Source organism: Apis florea, unplaced genomic scaffold (assembly GCF_048593485.1).
Source record: "Apis florea isolate Af1SG1 unplaced genomic scaffold, ASM4859348v1 contig_3515_pilon, whole genome shotgun sequence".
NCBI classification, from domain to species: Eukaryota; Metazoa; Arthropoda; class Insecta; order Hymenoptera; family Apidae; genus Apis; species Apis florea.
Window position 1 is genome coordinate 27,439 of NW_028256777.1, and position 21,079 is coordinate 48,517.

The following is a 21,079-nucleotide window of genomic DNA, read 5'->3' on the forward strand; positions in this document are numbered from 1 at the left end:
TCGGCGTACGATCGGAAGGGGCAGAGAACGGGAAGGAAAGAAACGCATTGCAACGAAAGTTTCGTCGCAAGACTAAAAGACTAGATGGACAACAGGTTAGGAAGGAAGGATCGGACAATTTTCCAAAACGTAGCGTGCGTGTGCAATGTGCAACATCCGCGGGATATTTGGTCGGGTCGTAAACAAGCGTCGTGAGGAGGGTCGTCCCTCACGCGCGCTACAACCCTGGAGGAGCGTGTTACAGGTTAGTTAGGGGAGGGTGGCGCGCGCGTGGTCAGGATAGGTTGGCCAGCCCGGTGTAGTAGCCTCGATGTAATGCGATTTGCAAGCGTTATCGCGGCCCTAACGCGCGCGCGACCCAACCTAACACGGATTTCCATAAACACGATGACACCAGTATTGTTTTCGCCGCGCGAGAACCTGCACCCTTTATTACCTCGTGCACCTAATTATCTTCCAATGGGAGCCCGCCTCTACCCAAGCCAATCCCCTCGATTCCACCCTTATCTCCCGCTCCTCCCTCCCTCTCTCCCCTTCAACCTTCGACACCTGCTCCAACGATCCCCGAGGATCGACCAGGGGACACTCCGGATTATATCAAGCAACACCAATTTACAGGCGAGTACAGTCGTTGCACCGTTTTCTTACCGAGGCAGGACACACTGACGATGGACATTTTCCAACATTTTCAACACCGATACCGTGGACTCGTGTGCGTATAAATACATACGTAAATATGGTACAGGAAAATGATGGTTACGCGACTCGAACGGACGAAAGTTTCGGAATAACTCCGCTTTGCCGATTCGCCCCGGATTGCGCGCGAAATGCCAACGAAACGAGCGAAACCGTTTTTCGAGTTTTCACACAAGTTTCGAATCGTCGCAGTGCACCTCGACGCGGACCCGCGAAACCACTCTCCCTCCCCCTCCCTTTCGCCGTTTCATCATGGAATTTTGGATGGAACCGTGCTGGACGAAATGGAGATCCGAGATCCAGCCGATATTCCTCCATTACGCTGGCAGAAAAATCGGTTTCGGAACAAAACCGATACAATTCCCGCCAACAATTTCGATCATGGTTGCACAACGAGGGGCAGGGGAGGGGGAGGGGGAGAGGATTTTACGTTGGAATAATTTATCGTTCGAAAGCCTTTATGGAGAATTGGTGGGGGGAGAGGGCGAAACCGAGCGAATTGACGTGAAAAGCAGCGGCGATTTGCGGCGCAATGGCGGCGGCGGTTCGGCGAACCGGCTCCTCCCAACTCGGCCGCGATCGCGCCAACACACCGGTTCAACGAACCCCGACGAAACGGGCGAATTTTCGAATTTTCCATTCCGGGAAATTCGAGCGGGATTGCGAACGGACCGCCTCCGCTCCGCTTTAAATTTATGCCAAGTGTAAATAGTTTATGCGGTCCGGACGGAGCTTAATAGTCGGCTGGGAGGGAAGAGGAGTGCGTTTCGACCGACAACGAATTGATATCAATTGGATTCTCTGTCGGGATCGAATGTGGAACGTTTACTACCCCTCCAAGTTTGTCCTCCCTGGATAAATCGATCGGCTCGGTTATTTTTCTTGGAGGGGAGGAGTCGTTTCTTTAATTTCGATCGCTCAAGTTCGATCGAGAGAAGATGGATGTTAGGTCGAAGGGAATCCTTTGATGAGGTTGATTCCAGTTTTCGCCAAGAAATATATATATAAGGGGAGAATTTTGTGGTTTCGATCAAAAGTGTTTAATTAATTTGTCCTTAATTAGAAGTTATTTCGTATTTAAAAGAGAGATTTCTTCGCATATTTTTACATCCTCCAAGAGATTTCGATCAAAAGTGTTTAATTAATTTGTCCTTAATTAGAAATTATTTCGAGACGTTCGTACTTAAAGAAGAAATTTCTTCGCATGTTATTATATCCTCCAAGAGATTTCGATGGTCGGCTAAGCTTTAATTTCTATATCGAAACAACTTGTGTCAGCTAATTTGAAGTAGCGTGAAACATAATAACAAATTCCATTCTCCATCGATTGGACTTCTTACATCTACTTATCGATTCTCAATCGATATATTTCTCATATTTCTATTACGAAAAAAAAAAAAAAAAATAGAATCTATTTTATATACATTCTCATCTTATTTTCTACGATCTAGTTATTGTTGTTGAACCAGTTTATTCCCGAAACATGTTTACCGAATAACACGATCGAGACGTTCTCGAGATATTCTCGAGACGTTATCACCGGAGAAGATCGGCGGATGCGCGGATTTTCGGCGGAAGTTGGAGCGTGGCGCGAGTTGGGCGGATCCAATCGTCAGTTAATTGCTTAGCCGCGCGGCCCGCAATATCGCCGGGATTGGATTATAAAGTTTTCCATTCGGAATTAATTGCGCCGCGGCACCTGTGCCTCCCCCAGCTCCATCGCCGTAATCTTTCTTCACTCCGCGTTTCTTGTCCCGGTTCTTGCCCCCCAGTTCGTTGCGAAATTTCTCGCCACTTGCTTACCGATGTCGCAAAAAACAATTTGAAAATTAAGATCGTATCTTAAGAGCCGATCTTTCTCAGTTTCCTTACAATTGTCACCTCTCCTCTTTTAACCGATTAACGAACGAAAGGTGTCGCGCGTCCAGCATCCCTCTTCTTCGAATAAAAAAAAAAAAGAGAGAAAAAGAACGAGCAAGTGCAAACAATCTTACTCCTTCTCCGTCTCGATCGTCGTCGTCGCGCATGCTTCTCAAACACCTGTCGGCCAGCCGAGCGACTCGAAAGAGGAAGAACAAGATCGGGTGGTATCTCTCTTTCTCGAAGAAGATTAACGAGCAAATCGTACGTCACCCTCGTTCCAACGTCAAACGCTGGTTCGACACTCGGATGTCGAGTGTCGAAACCCCCCGAAAAGAGAGCGGGGATCGGGTTTCCAAGCTCCATAATCGGGCTTCCGGAAGTAGGCAGGAGAGGTCTGCTCCCGCTTGCAGGACACGTGCCGCCGTCCACCGTGTCCATCCACACCTGAACACCTGCTCTCCTTCCAATGATGGATCGTCCTCGATTCGTGACTCGTTTAACTATCTCCTCTATCTCCTACGGATCTTCGTTCCTTCTTTTTAACCTTAATAAACAGACAAAGAGAGAGAAAGAGAGAAAGAGGAAGAAGATATCCGTAATAACGAGCGTTGCAGAGCAGAGCATGTAATTAATGGACGTTCGTTGCCGAATGAACGAGACGTGTAAAAAGATTTGGTAGAGAAAACACGATGCGTTGGGCGACATCGGGAGCGGGAAGGTTGCGGGATCGTGTTTTACTTTTGCTCGATGGGGGTAAGCGAGCGCACGTAACGATCATGCGACCGGCTTAAAAGTTCCGTAACAAGGGGCGGAGCGTGTACGCGATCGAGCGGGAACGAATCCTCTTTTCCTCTCTCTGCAGGAGAGAGGGGAAGGCAAGTTTTTCCCTCCCTCGATTCGCCTTGCCTCGATCCGCGGCCGATTGCCTCCGAGCTTAATCGCAGCTTAAGCTTCCAACTTCCTTAACGATCGACCAATCGCTCGTGACATAACTTTCGCGGGTTTCTTTTTTTTTTTTTTTTAGAATTCTTCCAGTTAGTTCTTCTCCTTTTCCTCGATGTTCGGCTAAAAAGATGATCTAGTTAGATATGTTATTTTTTACTTTCGAGGGGATAACAATTATCACAATGATCGAGCGATGAAATCACGGCTCGTTCGTTGAAAGTCGATGAAACGAAGATCGAGATAAAATGAATGATAAACATTCTCTCATCGATCTCGAAATAAACTCTCCATCATCCTGTCCATCTATCGAGCGCGAATGGGGAATTTCTCGGCCGCTTTCCACCAACCAATCTCGATCGATCACATCCATCAACTTCGGCTATTAACACGTTCGAAACGATGGAAAAGTTTGCGGGGGATTATTCTTTGAAAATTACACGTGGTAAAAATTACACGTCCCTCCTGCGAGAAATTATTCTTATCCCTCCTCTTCGTAGTCCCCCTTTCGCTCCGTCCAAGCGGAACCATTGCCCTTCGATTTTTCCCATTTTCTGAAAGTTTATCTTAAAGGTGGAGCAAAGGTGGAGCTGCGAGCGAGAGAGAGTTCAGTTCCCGGATTCCCCGGCAATTAATGTGTTCGATCAAGAGGCGGCCAGCCGAGACGGTCGATCGATCAAAAAGTCGACACCTCTGAAACGAGGCGAGGGAAGAGAAAGTGTGCGCGGCGAAAGAAAAATGCTCCTCGACTTCACCCTTTCGCGGAAACGCTCTTTCTCTTTGGGACGTGTTAACTTTATCATCCGCCTATCTCTCTCTCTTTCTCTCTCTCTCTCTCTGTTCTTTCCATTAGCGCGGCGAATCCAACATCTCGCCATCCGATTTCTTCTCCTTCTTCCCGTCGTCGATTGCACGAGGGTAGGATTTATCGAGACGAAACGAGAGAGAGAGAGAGAGAGAGAGAGAGAGAGAGAGAGAGAGAGAGAGAGAGAGAGAGAGAGAGAGAGAGAGAGAGAGATCGATGCACCGATCATTTCTCCGTGGCGCGTCGCTCGAGCGAAACAATCGGGAAAAACAAGCCGATTCGAAAGGATGGAGGGAAGAAAGGTATTTTGGTATTGTTCGCGGGAGAAGGGCTGATAAAACTTCTTCCTCGATGAAATACTGGAGAAACATCCTCCCTCCTGCTTTCGAATCGATCAGAAATTCGAAGGATTCGAATAATTCTTCGCTACGGGATGTAGTTGTTTCCTTGCTTCTGCTGCAATTATCAAATTCGTTTCCTAAATAATTCTTCGCTACGCGATGTAGTTGTTTCTTTGCTTCTGCTGCAATTATCAAATTCGTTTCGTATGGGGGATTCTCGGGATAAATTGTTACACGCAACGAGATCATATCGAAGGAATTCGCCGACTCTCGATCCGATTTCCATCTTTATAAATAATTTTCCATCGATCGATACGGCGAGAGGTGAAATTCTTCTGGATTAAAAAAAACGTGATCGTTCTTCGAGAGAGATTCTTAATATATATATATGTATAAATTATTACTCGTTGCTATATCTATATTATCGAACAATTCGAGAGGGATGATAGAAACGGTAGAGAGGGCGCCATTGTAGCGAAAATTTTCCAATCGCTTTTCGAAATTCGATTAAACCATCGTGGATGAGAGCGGAGGGTGGAAAAGGGGGGGAGGCAAAAAGGAAACGAAGAAGCAATGGAAACGAACGAGAGCAATTTTCTCGGCCGCGTCGCGACTCATATTTCCACCTTTGTGCGTGCGTGCGTGCGTGCGTGCTTGGGCGCGTCACGGCCCGATGACTTCAATCCATTTCCACGCTAGAATGGAAAATAGTGGCACGGGAGGGATGGAAACGGTGGAGGGAAACAGAGGAGAAAGATATTTCTCTCGGCCAGGCGTAAAAGAATCTTCTTTACGAGCGTCTTTTAAAATGAGGACCTTAAAAAAAAAAAAAAAAAAAAGGAAGGCGGACATATTAAAAACGAATTGAACGTTGAACGGGGAACGTCAACGATGTTGTCTCGCGCTTGCCTTTCCCTTCTTTTCCGCGAACCGCTTTGTTTCGCGGAATGAGTTTCATTACGGAATAGGGATGGATTTAATTTCGCTCGAAAATGATTCTGTTCGAGTAAAATTAAACGTGGCTCCCGTCCTTGCCCCGCTAGGAATCGAAATCGCTTCGAACGCAACGAAGTGAAGACAGAATTCGAACGTTTCGAATCTTTTCGAAAAGAATGTAAAGGGGGATCGTCGAATTAATCAATCGATCTTCGGCCAGAAGAAGAGAGATTTCGTAAGAAGAATCGTAATTACACAGGATCGATCGGGGAGAATTCGAGTCGTAAACCGAGGAAGAACGAACAAGCGCACAGGATTTTTACTTTTATCGGCGGGATAAACGTCTCTTTTCCCGCTCCGTCTTCGCACCCCATAAACCAACTTTGGTCTTACCTTGATCCTTATACCTCTCGGCAGAAACTTGGCCGAGAGAATTACTCTTTTTACTCGGATGGAACGAGTCGCAACAACGCGATCCGAGATTCTCCTCGCTTCTGACTAACCGACCGGCCATTCTTTCGAACCAAGATTCTAAAAACCAAATGAACTCGAAGAAACTACCCCATCGATGCAACTACGATCCAGCTTTTACTACCCGTCACGTGACAAAGATATATATAGAGAGAGAGATGCCAATTCCTTTCCTCGAACAAGTTCGAAAACGACCTAACGCCCCTACTAAAAGGGTAAACTAGCGCCTCGAGAACTGCTGCTACTTCTACCACCACCACTACTACTATCGTCGTACCACCAGCCATTTCTCTCTAGTCGGGTGTGTATAAAACGCGGACACGTTTCTACGTTCTTCGCATTCATCGGCCGTCGAAAGAACTTTCTTAACAGAACTTGGCTAAAACGAGAAATACCGTATTCGAAACCTCCTCGCGAGGTTTATATACACGGTGTCGTCATCCAAGAATCATTCGCCCCTGAATATCGTTCAAATTGTATTTCTTTATCCTGTTTAAAATATATACGGAAAAAAAAAAAAAAAAAAAAGATTCCACGACACGAGGATTCCACAACCAACGCATCATCCATCCATCCCTTGAAAATTGTCAGAAAACTTCAACAACCAGAACTCCAGAGTCTGAGGAGAGGAAACTGGAAAAATAAGTTACGACCACCCGCCTCGAGAAGCAACTATCGCCATCATCGTATCTCGAGTATCGTATTCCTGTCCCCGAAACGTATTTTCGAACCGACTCGTTACGTTAGATCGGGAATAACGAAGGTTCTCCACGGACGAAAAGAGAGAGAGAGAGAGAGAGAGAGAGAGAGAGAGAGAGAGAATTGGATTGTGCGAGAGTGGTCACGCGGACGTAAAATTCGTGGAAAATGGAAGAGCGGGTGTTCGACTCGACACGGTGGAAATTCTTCGATAACGAGCAGTTGTGCGGTGAGCCGGGTAATCGGATTTGAAACTGTTACGGACAGTTTCTAAGAAAACAATGATCCTCTGCTGGGAACCGAGTCGATCTTAGTCGCCGCGATATCTCTCCACTTTGGCGGACGAGTGGACGGAGTCGAGCTTATTGCCGGAGGAAAAGTTGGGAAAGTTGTCGGTTAGAAGAAAGCTTCTTAGAAACGGGAGGAGCCGACTAATTGACCGGCAACTTTTCGTGGACACGCGTCTCTAATTGGACGTTCGATAACGAGTCGATTCTCGATCGAGAAATTCGAAATCATTTAGAAACCGCGTTAAACACAAATTAGAGAGGTAAGGGAGTAAGGGCGAAGTTGAGGATCAATGAGTGATCGCGATGAAATTAAGAATTTTTAAGCGAAATTAAATTAAATGGATTTCTTTTCTCTTTTGAAGATGTTCCTCTTTCGAAGATCGCACAACTGATTATACACAAAAATGGGGGGATAAGATGCCTGCCTGATCACGAAATCATCGATTCTGTCATGAAACATTCTAGGGAATGGGGGACGGAATTCTCGAGAAGTCAAAGGGATCGGTATTACTTCCGGAATCAAAGGAATCCGAATCAGGATTTTGATATCCTTCGATGGAATTTAACAAAGGTAGAACAGTTTATGTATACCTAGTTAATCCTCATTATGCGAATACGTTTGACGCACGAATTCCACCCCGTGGCAATGGAAATTGAAAGGCTGATGGCAGACTTTGATGATCCCGCCATGTAAATTATCTTCTCCTTTCTCCGATGATTAGAATTCAGATCGTATTATCCATACGTGTCACAGAAGGTTGAAAATCGTAGGGGAATTTCTTTTCTGCGTGTATGATTATATTAAAAGAATTATTTATTTTAACGAGTCTCGATCACTTATTCTCCTTTCTTTTTCTTCTTCATCACGATCTCGTTCTATTTCATATCTCGATTCTACTCGTCCGACGATGATTAGGTTATTCTATACTATGTTCGATCACAACTGGCTTATTCTACTTTCTTGACAGTGACACGGCTTGCATGTCCGACTATAATTGCCTTGTTGTCCATTCAACCGTTTGTCCTACTCATAATATTCGTATCGCCAGCAAAAGTTAAGAATATGTAGCACCATTTTTCAACGATAACAACATTTCCGCAAACTTTCAATTTGAAATGAACGATTGACCTCTCGTTCTAATCATCTTTTACACATTCAATCGTTACGTTCCCACTTGGTCCATTTCGTTCGAAATCACCGTATAAACTCGATGGCAACAAAGGGAGAAAAAGAAGGAAAAGATGGATACACGAAACCAACGTTAATTCATTCATTCATTCATTCTCTTCGAGCGAAAAACGGGACGCAACAAAAGCGCAACCATTCGAAGAAAATGGTTTCCATCATGTTTTTAATTAGCAATTAGCAAAATCTAACGCGTTAATTTCCGGTTGGCCTGTTGCGGCGGCGGCGTTCAAATGCAAATAGGGTGCACACGGGTCAATTGATCGAATTGACTCTGGCCGAGTGGTGATGCTCGGCCGAGGAGCGACGCTTTGCAAGCGCCAACATCTGCGGCCTGCTCGCATTCCCGTGCGAATCGCTACGCTTTTCCGCCGCGCCGTGCCGCCCTTGTGTGCGGTTCGCTCGCGGTGGCGCCCCGCCGAATCGGCCCGTTCGATGCCACGTTCGATACTATCGCCACACGTTGCCCCGACCCAGGCAAATTCCCTGTGACGGGGGTTAAGAGGGGAGAGGAGGGAGAGTTACGGTCCAAGGAAAGGCCACGTACGCGTTTAAACGTCAAATTACACGAGTTGCAACCGAGTTTTTCCAAGTATCTCGAGATTTATTCTTGACAGGATGGAAAACGAATTCGTCGAAATTCGCGAGTCTTGTCTTTGTTAAGGGTGGTGTTTACTTCGAATGGGAATAATTATTTTCGAGAGTGAACAACATTTTCGGATCGTTAAGATTTTTTTAATTCGTCTAAGATAATTCCACGTGTAATCCTTTATTAGGGGATAGGAATAATTATTTCCACGCATTAATTTTGTCGAAAATATATCACGGAAGAATTAGAAAATTGTTGTCAACGAAGGGTTCAAACTTTTTTTCCCCCTCCTTTTAAATAATTATTCTCTTCGAATTCTCATTCTTTTTTACGAGAACAGTTGCTAGTCGCAACGGTTCGAAGATCGTCCAAAAAAGAATAAAAAATTCACTGCAATAATCTATCGCGCGAATATCGTGCGCCAGGAATAATTATTTCCACGCGTTAATTCGTCATCGAAGAATCAGAATCAGCTGCTTTTCAAACTTTTTCTCCCCTTTTCAAAAAAATGATTCGCTTCGAATTCTCATTCATTTTTACGAGAACAGTTGCTAGTCGCAACGGTTCGAAGATCGTCCAAAAAAAAAAGAAAAAAAAAAGATTCCCCTCAAACTCCCCTCCGTGTAAACACCGTGTAACCGGGACACACCAGAGTTTGGCTGACGCAACAGAAACGAATGGAATAAAGGACGGAGGTGTGCGATAGCGTAGACAAAGGAGGGGGTGGGTAAGCGATTTCGTTGTGTCGGAAACGACCGCCGTCGCTGCCAGCTTCCCGTTTGCGGCACACTTTGTGGCGCGGCTCGAATGGGGCAGCATTTATTAGAAGCCTGTTAATCCGAATCCGTGTGTTACCACGAATCGGTGCCGTTCGCGACCGACTCTTTGCCACTCGAACGCAGACAAGGAGGAACGCGAACGAGGCACAGGGGATTATCGATCGATCGATGGAGGAGAGGGATAATCGTTGGCAGCGAGCGGAGACGAATCAACCGGGCGGCACAATGTGCCTCGCGATCGATTCGAAACGAGGGCAGGGAGAGGATTCTAATTCCTGCTGAGTCCAATGTTATTTCGTGCTTGGAGAGACAGAGAGAGAGAGAGAGGGAGGAGGGGAGAGGAGATTCTGCTCTTTGGAGAATGGGCAGCGAATTTTTTTTTTTTTTTGGTGAGACAAGTAGAGTTAGATAAAGTCGAATAAAGTCGAACACGGCTATTGCAATTATTGTATTGATTCTAAATTGGACGAAGCGCGATTTCAAGGAATTCAAGAGTCGTTCCAAGTAGCGTGAAGTGACAGTGATTCGATTGATATCGGATTTATTTATTATCGAGTTGCTGGATCGAAAAATCGCACAATTGAAAATTCTGCGGACTCATTATCGCCTCGAAATCTCGTTCCACGAAATACGTTCTTCTACGATCAACTTCACCCGTTCACCAACTTCACAAAACACGGTGAACAAAATAAAGAAAAAAGGGAAAAAGAGAAAAAGAAAAAAAAAGGAACAGAACAAATAAAGAAAGAGTGGAAGAGGGGGAGGAACGAACGAAAAAAGGGTTAAAGGGGAGGAGAGGAGGGGAAAAAAAAATCAACGATACCGGAGGGAGGGGAAAAGTGACGCGTTTAATTGCATCCGCGGAACACGAGGCAACCTTCTCCTCCTCCTCCGCGAGTTCTCGTTTTGTTTATACCGGTTATTGCGCCCTCGAGCGAGCGAGCGCGCGCTTTTCCGTCGCGCTTCTCTCACGTGCCGCCGCCGCCGCCGCCGTCACCACCACCGCCACCACCACCGCCCGTAAGCCCGAGATTTATGCGCGGAATTATAAATTATTTCTTGCCGGAAGAGATTTGGGGGCGAACGCGGGCGGAGATTACCGAGAGGCTTAAACGCGTGCACGCGACACCCCATCATCCAGGCAGCGATTGCTCGTCCAACCAACCCCTTCCGCCTATCCATCCCTTTGTCGCTACGTGTGTCCCGCTCGCTTCGATTCGATCGTCAAATATTTAAGTGACGAATTTCGGATTAATTTCGTCGTATCTCCTTTGAAGGAGAGTTGGATCGGGCCAAAGCCAACGAATCGATTATTTCGTTTGCTTTACTCGCCAATCCTCTCCCCCCGATTTATATTTCGAGGGGTGGAACGAACGAAAAACGAGAAGATCCTTGGATAACGGCGGCGGTTTTTTAGAAAAAAAAAAAAGAAAACAGTTTCCACAGATTTAGTAGACCGTTCTCCTCCCCTCCTCCGATTCGATTCGATCGCGAACCTTCTCCTTCTCCTTCCTCTCCCCGAGAAAGGATTCGATACGATTTCCAACTTGTATATTTCAACCTGTATGTTTCAACGGAGCAGAGAAGCGAAACAGAGGTTGTGTATCCGTTTCCAGATCGGTGTGTGGTGGATTGGTTCCGATTCGGGAACGATAATCCTCCCCCCTTCCCCCAAACTCGTTGCAATTTTAGGAGATTTCACGCCGCTTCGACAACGATCCGGATTTTGATACGCTTCTTTCACGGTGGATGGATTATTAAAGCCGCCGCGCCCGACCAATCATCGCGGCCCGATAATTATCCGCCCGATTGTTATTTGCCGCGCTACGACAATAACCGTGGCGAATAACCGCGAAACGCGAGGCGATAATTAATTCGCCAGCGCCCTATTCACACACACACACACACAAAGTGTTTTCCATCTGCCTTTATTGTCGCGTCGAAATTTTCGTGAGCCGGGATGATACTTTTTCGCGCGTGAAATTCCGGATAATTCGTGGAATTTCGTGGAAATGAAATATATTCGTCGCGGCCATGGTCGGCCGCGTCGCGTTGCGAACAAAACGTTTCGACGATAAAAAAGAAATAGAGGGGGGGGAGGGGGAAGAGAAAGAGAAAGAGAGAGAAACGATGAAACGAAAATAAGAAAAGAAAAGAAAAGAAGAAGATATCGAAATGGAAAAGGAAGTAAGAGCGAGGAACGAGGAGTAAGAGAAGGAAATTCGTCGTTTGCAGCGCGGCGAATCATTCCGCGCGACGAATTCGTTACACCTCCTTCTACACAGCCGGGCCGCATTGTTCGTGATATTCCAATAAAAAGTTAATCAAACCCCCGGATTTCCCGCGCTGCGCGTCACAATGGCGGGTGGCATCAATACGGTATCCACCACTTTCGCGCGTTTCGAACGAACTTCCGTCGGACAATAAAGCTCGTGCACCAATTAACCGGCGTCACGCGGCCGTTCCCAGCCGTCCACGGCGCGAACGATGCGAGGAGAATCGAAGAAAAAGGGGACAAAGTTCATCGCGCTTCTTTTTTTTTTCTCTCTTTTTCACCCTCTTTATTCCTCCTCCACCTACCCTCCCTGCCCTATTCAGGCGAATATTGGACCAATCATCATACACCTGCTCGTCAATGGTGATGAAAATTCCATCCAACTCCACCCATCGAGATAGATTCTCTATCCATCCCAACTAACAAACAAAACAATCGAGAAGAATCGGCAGCAAGATGGATGACGAGCCGCGTTTCACGATCTTCGTTATATATTTCGTCGTGTTATACGTTCGAGAGGGAGAACGGTGTTTGACAAATCGAGAAACGGGTTCGCAACTCGATCCACTCTGCCCCTCCCTCCCTCTCTCCCTGCCTCGTTTTCGAGTTTGGCCTCGTTCGACAAGTTTCAGACTCGTTCTGCCGCGATGCTCTTTCCCATTAAACCACTCTAATTAAGGTACTCTCCTCTATGCACAGATCACAAGCACGTTCCTCTCCCTTTTTGAAGTCGATGAAATTCCAGCAAAAAAGAAGAGAGAGAGAGAGAGAGAGAACGGAAAAAAAAATATCTCGAACGAATCGAACATCGAGAGACGAAACGAGAGAAGAAGAAAAAAAAATCATCTCTATGAAACAAAATACACACGAGATATATCTTCGATATACACTTGTACTCCTCCTTATCGACAAGCTTATATTTGTCGTCCTTCTATTGTCGTTGCGGAGCGAACAGTAGCGAGTAGTGGTAGCGGAAGAAGGAGAAGGAGGGGTACGAAAGTTTACGCGGCAACAAAATTTTAACGAAGACGTCTTCTACGAACGCCTTTTCTCATCCTATTATCCTGGCTTCCGGTTCACCCTTCCCTCTTCCCTTTCCACCCTCTTCCGGAAGAGCTGCGCCGTGAAACGGCACGGAAAGACAGCTTTCTCGCGATGTTGACAAAATACAGCGACATCAGCGACTTTGAGACACGCCGTCCCAACTCCTCCGCCATTCCTCGTGTATTTTTCCTCGAGCTCGAGAGGAGCTTGGAAGGGAGGAGAGAAGGGGGAGGGAAGACAATCGAGCGAAACTGGCGGAAAACAGAAGGCACTTCCGGCGGCCGGCTTTGCCACCCGGTTGAAAAGGCTTTAACGAGCACGGGGACGAGCGATGATTAGTTCGTTGCGCGGGGAAAGTTTGCAGAGAGAGAGAGAGAGAGAGGGATAGAGAGGTGCGTTAAGCGGAAAATTAAACTTGCTACGAAAGCTTCTTCGTCGACGATTCTCTCGCTTTCTCTCTTGATTTTTTTCCCTAACATCGGTTTCCTCCCTGTTTGTCATCGATTTTTCAAAGAAAGATAATTGCCTCTCTCTGGCTCGATGCTTCGATTTATTATTCCGTTTAAAGAGAGATGTTTCTCTTTTTCTCGGTGTACGGTAAAATAAAGATGATTCTTCCACTCCTCTCTTACTTACTTCGTATTTAATAACCATTTTTCCGCGAGAATTCTAGCTCGAAATCTCGGGACAAACGAGTAAACATTGACTCGCTTCAACTCGGGACGACGACGACGACGACGACGGTGGACGACGGACGACTTTATTCAAAAGAAGTGAAATCAGAGGCGCCTTAATAAGCGAACTTCGTTTCATCAGGGGGATGAAATACTCCTTCCTTCCTTCCTTCCTTCCTTCCTCGCCTTGCCTCGTAATACGACCGAGTAAGGATTTAAAAATCCTTAAATGGATATTCCAGTTTCCATGCAAATGGACCAAGACGTAGCAAAGAGGATATTCGAAGCTTGAGAAATAACGAACAAATGGAGAAACTTTGGAAACAACAATGATGGATGAATAAACTGAATGAATGAGAAAGGGGAAGGAAGAGAGAGAGAGAGAAAAAGAGAGAGAGAGAGAGAGAATGGTTTATTTTCAAACAATCGAATTCGCGAGTTCCAAGTGTCGGTTCATCAGCAAATTTGAATAATGAATATTTATTCAAACAAACGGGCCGTGTTATTAGAGGATCGCCGTTTCGTGCCTCTCAATTAATGCGTAATTTTGTAATCATTCTCGTCCCTCGACTATCGTCGATCGATGAAAATGATCGATGAAAATTTTCTAAGCAGATCGTCGATATCTAATTTTTTCCCCGGCTCAACAACAATTTCCCGGAAAAACGGCCTTTAAAAGAGAATTGATTAAATCGCTTTATTGGAAGTTTTTATTTTATATTGCATCCGCGCGATGCAAATTTCTTTCTCGTGTTTTTTCTTCCTCCCCTCCCCTCCCCTCCCCTTCCCCCCCAACGCAATTTCGTTCGTTATTTCCCTCGCCTCATTAAGAATTATTCTTTTACAATTGCATTACAACCGTTCGGATCAGCGACGCGTTCTTAATTTTTCTTCCAATAATTATCCCCTTTCCCTCTCGTCATTCGAAAAATATATAGAATGGCCCTTGCGATAATTATATTCGATACGAAGGTGGCGAGAAAGCTAAGAGGGAATTTCCCGAAGCGAGAAGTATCGATTTTGCACCGGCAATTTTCCACCGACCTTTATAGACCGACTCTTGAAACGCTCTCCCGAGCGATTTTATCAGGCGAAGACAAACAACAGCCTACGAACCTCGTCGAGCTCGTTTGAAAAAGTGCATCGGGTAATTCTCTTGGAGGAGAAATCAAATTGCGGCAATCAGGCGAAAAAAAAAGAGAGAGAGAGAGAGAGACGTTATCGCGAAACTATTCCTATTTTACGCCGGATGATCTATCGTCACTATTCCTATGCATCTTAATCGCAAGTATGAGCGCTTCATCCTTCCCTAATCATCCCTCGTTCGTGATCGCGATAAAAACAGAAATTACGATTTTTTTTATCACTTTATACGCGAGTGATTAATGCCCGCGTAAAAAAAATCTTGTAAACCTAACATTCTATCCTCGTGAAAGAGGGATAGAAAATTAGTGGAACAAAAAATCGATACTGAAATTCGATTCGAGACCAATTCAAACGTAATCTTTCGAATATGTTCAGAATTCTTCGTTTAGAAAGCTTCGGAATCTTTAGAAAGAAATTCTTCCTTCGAGGAAAGGAAAGATATTGAAACGATATACTTCTATCTTTCGAACTGTCGAGCCGAAACTGTCAATATTATATCTCATCAATGATCTTATGAAGGAACAATGATCTTATCGAGGAAAACAAACGAATTCGGGTCGAAAACGTCTTTGTTATTCTCACGCAGCTCGCGTGTTGCGCGAATCACGACTAATGACCCCTCCCCGCTTCCCGTTGACGTCAATGAAAATTAACCACGATCGACGAAGGCAAACGGAACTATCGATTTCCCCCTCGCGTTTACTCACGACCCCGATAAAACGGTAAACTTTCATGCATGATGCAACTCGGTCGTAAAGATCGAAGATACCCGTCCTTCCGGCTGATCTGATCATCTAATTAATTACCGACAATAACCGATTCGAACGTATTTCAATAACGAATTTAATATTCCCAACAATATCTCTTCTTCCCTCCTTCGATTCACTTCCTTCCTTCCAATTATCAACTATTTTTATTCTCTATCATACACAAGGCTCAAGGAGTAATCTTTGCGATATACGATACTTATACACCCAATCTTCGATCTCTCTTCGAAAATCAGGAAAATAAACTCGAAGATGCGCGAGAGAAATCGATAGATCTCCGATGGTATTATTTAGAAATTAAATGATGAACAACTAACGATCGAATCGTGACAGGTTAAATAATTTAACCCTTCGAGAGGCGAGCGATTTATGTTACATTTCGTTATCTCCGAATAACGATTTCACAGTTATCCAAGCAAGACGTATGCGGAAAAAAACGTGTCGAGTCGACGATACATTTCGACCGACCGAAACAATCGTCGTCGGTCGAACGGGGTTAAAATCGAAACGGAACGATAAGTAGAGCGGGCGCGTGGCAAGCCGGCCGAGTGGAATAGGATCGTGGTTTGTCGGACGGCGTCGATGAAAATTAACCGCGATCGCCAAAGGCAAACTCGCGTATCGATTTCTCCGCTCGACCGACTAGTCGTAACGAGGCTAGCTCGCTTTTAAAGCGGTCGCTAAAAATAAATGAAAAAAAAAAAAAAAAAAAAGAGAGAGAAAGAAGAAGAAGAAGAGAAGCGTGGAAGGAGACGAAGAGACGCAAGCGTGTTTTCTTCATCCGACCGATCCTTCGTCCGATCAATTACAGGGGATATTAAGCCGCGTATAAATATTTAAATGGCGATGTATATGCAATGCGCCGGCTCATTAGATCGAGGCGGAAGACCGATTACCCCGATGGAACAAAGGCGGCCGCCATCCTTCTTCTTCGAGTTTCGTTATCGGCCTTCCCCCCGACGATATAAACTCTGTCGTCACGATGTCGAGAAGAAATTAATTTGTTATTCAAATAACGCTTCTTGCGTACGCGAGGACGTACGTCTCGGGTATAAGGCGGGCGGGTGAAGGGAAGCCAAGTAAAGAAAACCGTTTCTCGATTAGGTTAATGGGCCAGGATGCGGCCCATCCATTTCTATGTTAATCCTCTCCATCGATCCTTCCGCGAAACGCGGACGAGACGAACGATAGTATTGTAACTGGATATCGAACAGCTTCGGAAAAAAAAAAAAAAAAAAAAAAAAACTATCGAGAATCCAAAATGGCGTGTAACAGCAATACGAATTGTCTTTGTTTGTTCCTTTCGCCCCGCCAACGATAAACTTCTGAACGAACGAAAGGAATGGAAACGGCGGTGGGGAGAAGAAAGGCGTTAGGGAAAAAGGTAAACGCGACCGTTTGGGAGGATGAACGATGGGAGTAATCCGGACGGCCGGCTCGCTCGGATGATTTATGCGCGTACGTCGCCGCGACGCGTCCCCCATTCGTTACCCGTCCGTTTCTCAAACTGTCCCGCCAACGTTGCGCTCTCTATCGAGCCCCGCGCAAACAACCTCGTTTCTCCGCTGTTCAACAAGCGCCAACATTGTACATTGTCGTCTATCGTCTTGGAGAGAACGATTTCTAAAGCGAATCGAAGAAAAAAAAGAAAAGAAAACGAGAAAGAGGGAGAAACAGAGGAGGGGACGAAAGGTGAGAGAGAATGGTGGAAGCCCTCTCCCCAACACCTTTCATTTTCGGCGTTTCGTGAATGGGGGGAGCAACGATTGATAAGTGGGAGGCTGAATCGCGGCGACGTTCGATGCACACCGTTCGAACCAGCCGCAGGGAAGATCGAATTCACGGGCGCGCATTCGGTATTCATGGAAAACATTTCGGGCGTTTCGCTGCGACGACTGGCGAGCAACGGCCGCGCGTGGAACCGAGCGAAATCCCCGAATAACTTTCCAACCAAGGCTAACTTTCTTCCTTCGTATAAATCGGCCATGGATGGATCTTCTTTCGATAGATGCCTCGAGAGTTTGAACTCTTGCTCGAAGAAAGAATGGACGAGGTAAAACGGCGTTTTAAAAAAAAAAAAAAAAAACGTTACGGCGTTTGTTCGGATTCCGTGAACGAGTCGATTTCTACGAGGAGGAGGAATCGAGTTTCCAAGACCACGACACGACGATTCCTGGACACGCGATAATGGCGGTATAAACGAAAACAATTTTACAGAGAAAACGCGATCGTATCCTAGCTTCGAGGAGGTAGATAGAGAGAAATACTCGATTCTTTCGGTCGGGATTTTACGAGGGGGGTGTTGGGGGTCGGTCCGGTAATCCGAGCGGTCTACCAAATAGCCCGGAGAATCCTCGTCCCGACATATTATTTCGAGCGACGCGTGCACTGCGCGTGGTCAGCTGAAACAATAACGACTTAGGGCCGATCCTAAAGCAGCAAGCCGAATTTCGCTCCCCATTCTCCCCTTGGAAAGACTTGGTCTCTCCCCGAGAATTCTCCTCGCGAGATACTTCTTCCATCACCGCCGGTGTTTTACTGCGGCAATTTCGATGGCTGCCGCGGATCTAAAGACGGGAAAATCGCGTTTCAGAGACGCGATTTTTACACAAAAAGGAAACTTTGCAAGCGACGCAAGACGGTGATAAAAGTTTCGTTTCGTCTGGATTGGACGTACTGGGACGTACTGTTCATCGATTACGTGTTCGATAAATGTGTTTAAAAAGAAAGAAAGAAGAAACGAGAAAAAGAAATGAAGTATTCGTTACTGTACTCCGATAAGACACATTTTCGCCGAAATAATCTTCGAGAATCCCTCTGTGCACCAATTAATTCGATTCAATTTTAATTAATCCACAATTTTCCCGCGCAATTCCAAAGGAAACACTCGAGCCGAAGGGGGACACATTTTATGAACAATCTTGTGTACCGTAAGAGAAACTCGAGGCTTGTTTCCAGGAGAATTGCAGGCAGGAAAACACAATTACCGAGTCGATCCATGGAGCGCCCGTTTCCCATTCATTCGTCGTGTAAAAGCTGTCGATTGGAGCGAGTCTTTAAGCCCTCCTTTTCCTTCCTCCGTTTCCAGAACCGAGAAAGAGAGGGGGGGAGGGGGAGAGAGGATGCTTCGGTAAATGGTCCATCCGAAGCCATCTCTTGCGCACTCTAGCCCCGCTTCTTATTACCTCGCCGCGTGTCTCGAGAGGGTTGGCGAGGGAAATTCACGTTTCAGCTGTTCGCGAATTTCCGTGCGCGCGCGCCCTCTCATTGGGACAATGGCACGACAATTTCGCCAAGAAAACTTGCCACGATCGTGTTTTCCATTACGCTTTTCGTGGAGGCAAAAAAAAAAAGAAAGAAAGAAAGAAAGAAAGAAAGAAAGAAAGAAAGAAAGAAACGAGTGACTTCGACTCGTTTGATCGAGCGAACGTTCATTTCGAAACCGGAACAGGCCTTGGATTGCGCTTGGAAAACAAGGATCCTCGTTTAAAGGGAATATTCGCTCGCTGCGTTCGTTGTCGCAAATGTTTCTTGAAGAAATTTACGCCTTATTTACGTTCTTTATTTTCCAAGCTCCTGTTTCGATTTTAAATTCCATGGATATGGAGAGGGTATGGATAAAGTTTGCAATGCAATTTCGACGTTTCATCCACGTTTGACCAACATCAAAATTGCGGTTGAAGTTAAATTCGATCGAATTAAGTTTTATTCATTTTATTTCCGATATTTTGCTGTTACGAATGTATGTATAATTAAATGCGATTTCGATAATTTCGGAAAAATTTCGAAGGAAATTTTGTACGCGAGGTAACAAGATAAAAAATTGAATTGAACGTGAATACGATCGTGAAACGGTCGATTAGCTTTCCCGCCCGTGTACCGATAATTATTGGAACGCGAAGGCGAACGAACGAAGGTGAGTCTTAGCCACGGTGAATAGTTGAGAAGCCGTTTTACCTCAAAGCCTTGACGGCGCGTTTAATAATCGTTAAAGTTCGAGGCACGCTGTAAGACACGCCCCATTGTTATGCGAGTTACGTCGTGGATACACCGACGAGGGAAACGCCACACGAAACAGCTATTTGCATACACGTTCGTTTCGTTCGAATTCACGAGGCGGACGTGAAACGAGCTTTGATCCGGAAAGGAAAGATATCCCCTCCTCCTCCTCCTCCCCCCCCTCTCCCTCGCTCCATTCAATCCTTCGATTCACTCTAAATACTTGAATCTTCTTGGCCAAGTTGAAAGTTCACTATGCAGAAACTGGATGAATTGGATCATTTGATTTCCAAAGTTTCCGATATTTGCTTTAATCACAACTCCTCGTTATTTCATTTAATCACAAGTTCAACACTCGTTCTCGAGCCTCGAATAGACGATGTTTATCTTCCAAATGTACACAAGTTCTTTGAAACTTCTTCGTCGGACGGAGGATCGAATAGCTCGATAGAAATTTACAAGAAAAAGAAAAAAAAAAAAATAATAATTTAAATTCAACGCAAGGTACACCGTAGCGAAATGAAAATCAAAGCGTTTATGAATTCGTGTTTCGAACGATATTCAAGTTTCCTCGAATCTTTAAAAAAAAAAAAAAAAAGAAGTAAGACGCATAAATTTCCCTCCACGAAGTCAACCCAACCGTTCTCCAATCGGTTCGTTGCCGGACCGTGGGATAAAATCGCCGTCAAATCGGGCGAAATAAGATCGAAAATTCATGTCCACGTAGGATCGCGTAACTTTTCCCTCCACGCAAAAACTCCATCGAAACGACGAAGTTGAGGAAAGTGGTTCGACCCTCCGGCGACCAATTGCCGCTCCCTCCACATAATCCCTCCGATAGAGGCATAATGAATCGCGTGTTGTTTCGATTCCACTCTCTCTCTCTCTCTCTCACACACACACACAAAATTGTCTGGAAAACGAGACTAGTTCGGTGTTCTCCGCCGTGAAAGGTGGAATAGCACGACCGAAATTGCGCTGTGTACCAACTTTTTGCGGTTAAAGGGTGTGGGCCGTGATTCTCCTCGTGTCTCTGGCCCCTTCTTGCCCTCTCATTTCCACGATCCATTCCGGTTTGTTACGGCCGCTCCAACTTTTCCACGCGTTGCAAACGGGGAGAGGATCCTTGAATTCGCACCAACTTCGCCGTACCAATGTCGGACCTCTTCCACTTGTTCCTCCCCGGATTGCTCTGCGACTCGTTCCATATATATGTATATATATATATATATATATCTACGTTGGCTCCTTCGCTTTTATTTCCCCTGCGACTTCCACTTCCTTTCATTATCCCTTTATACATTTTCTTTTCTTTTCTTTCTTTTTTTTTTTTTTTTTTTTAGTCGCGTCTTCCACGCACGTCCACCGCCTCTCTCTCTCTCTGCGTTTAATTAACCCAGAGGAGGATCCCTCGAATCGGCCACGTATCAATCGAATCTGTTGTCACGCGGGGGGTTAAGTAATAAGGGTGGCTAATGCCGCGAAGATTACAGTGCACGTTTAACGTTCGAGAGGTTGGGGTCGAGGTTCTAATTATCGCTCTAATTCGGATACATCTGTTCTCGAGGGATGATTTT

At 45.6% G+C, this 21,079-nt stretch overlaps 1 protein-coding gene across 7 annotated transcripts in view; it reads right to left on the reverse strand.

Moving 5' to 3' along the window:
* The window catches only part of LOC100872388 (beta-1-syntrophin), a 214,788-nt gene that overhangs the window by 15,551 nt on the left and 178,158 nt on the right, over positions 1 to 21,079 (reverse strand). The window lies entirely within an intron of this gene.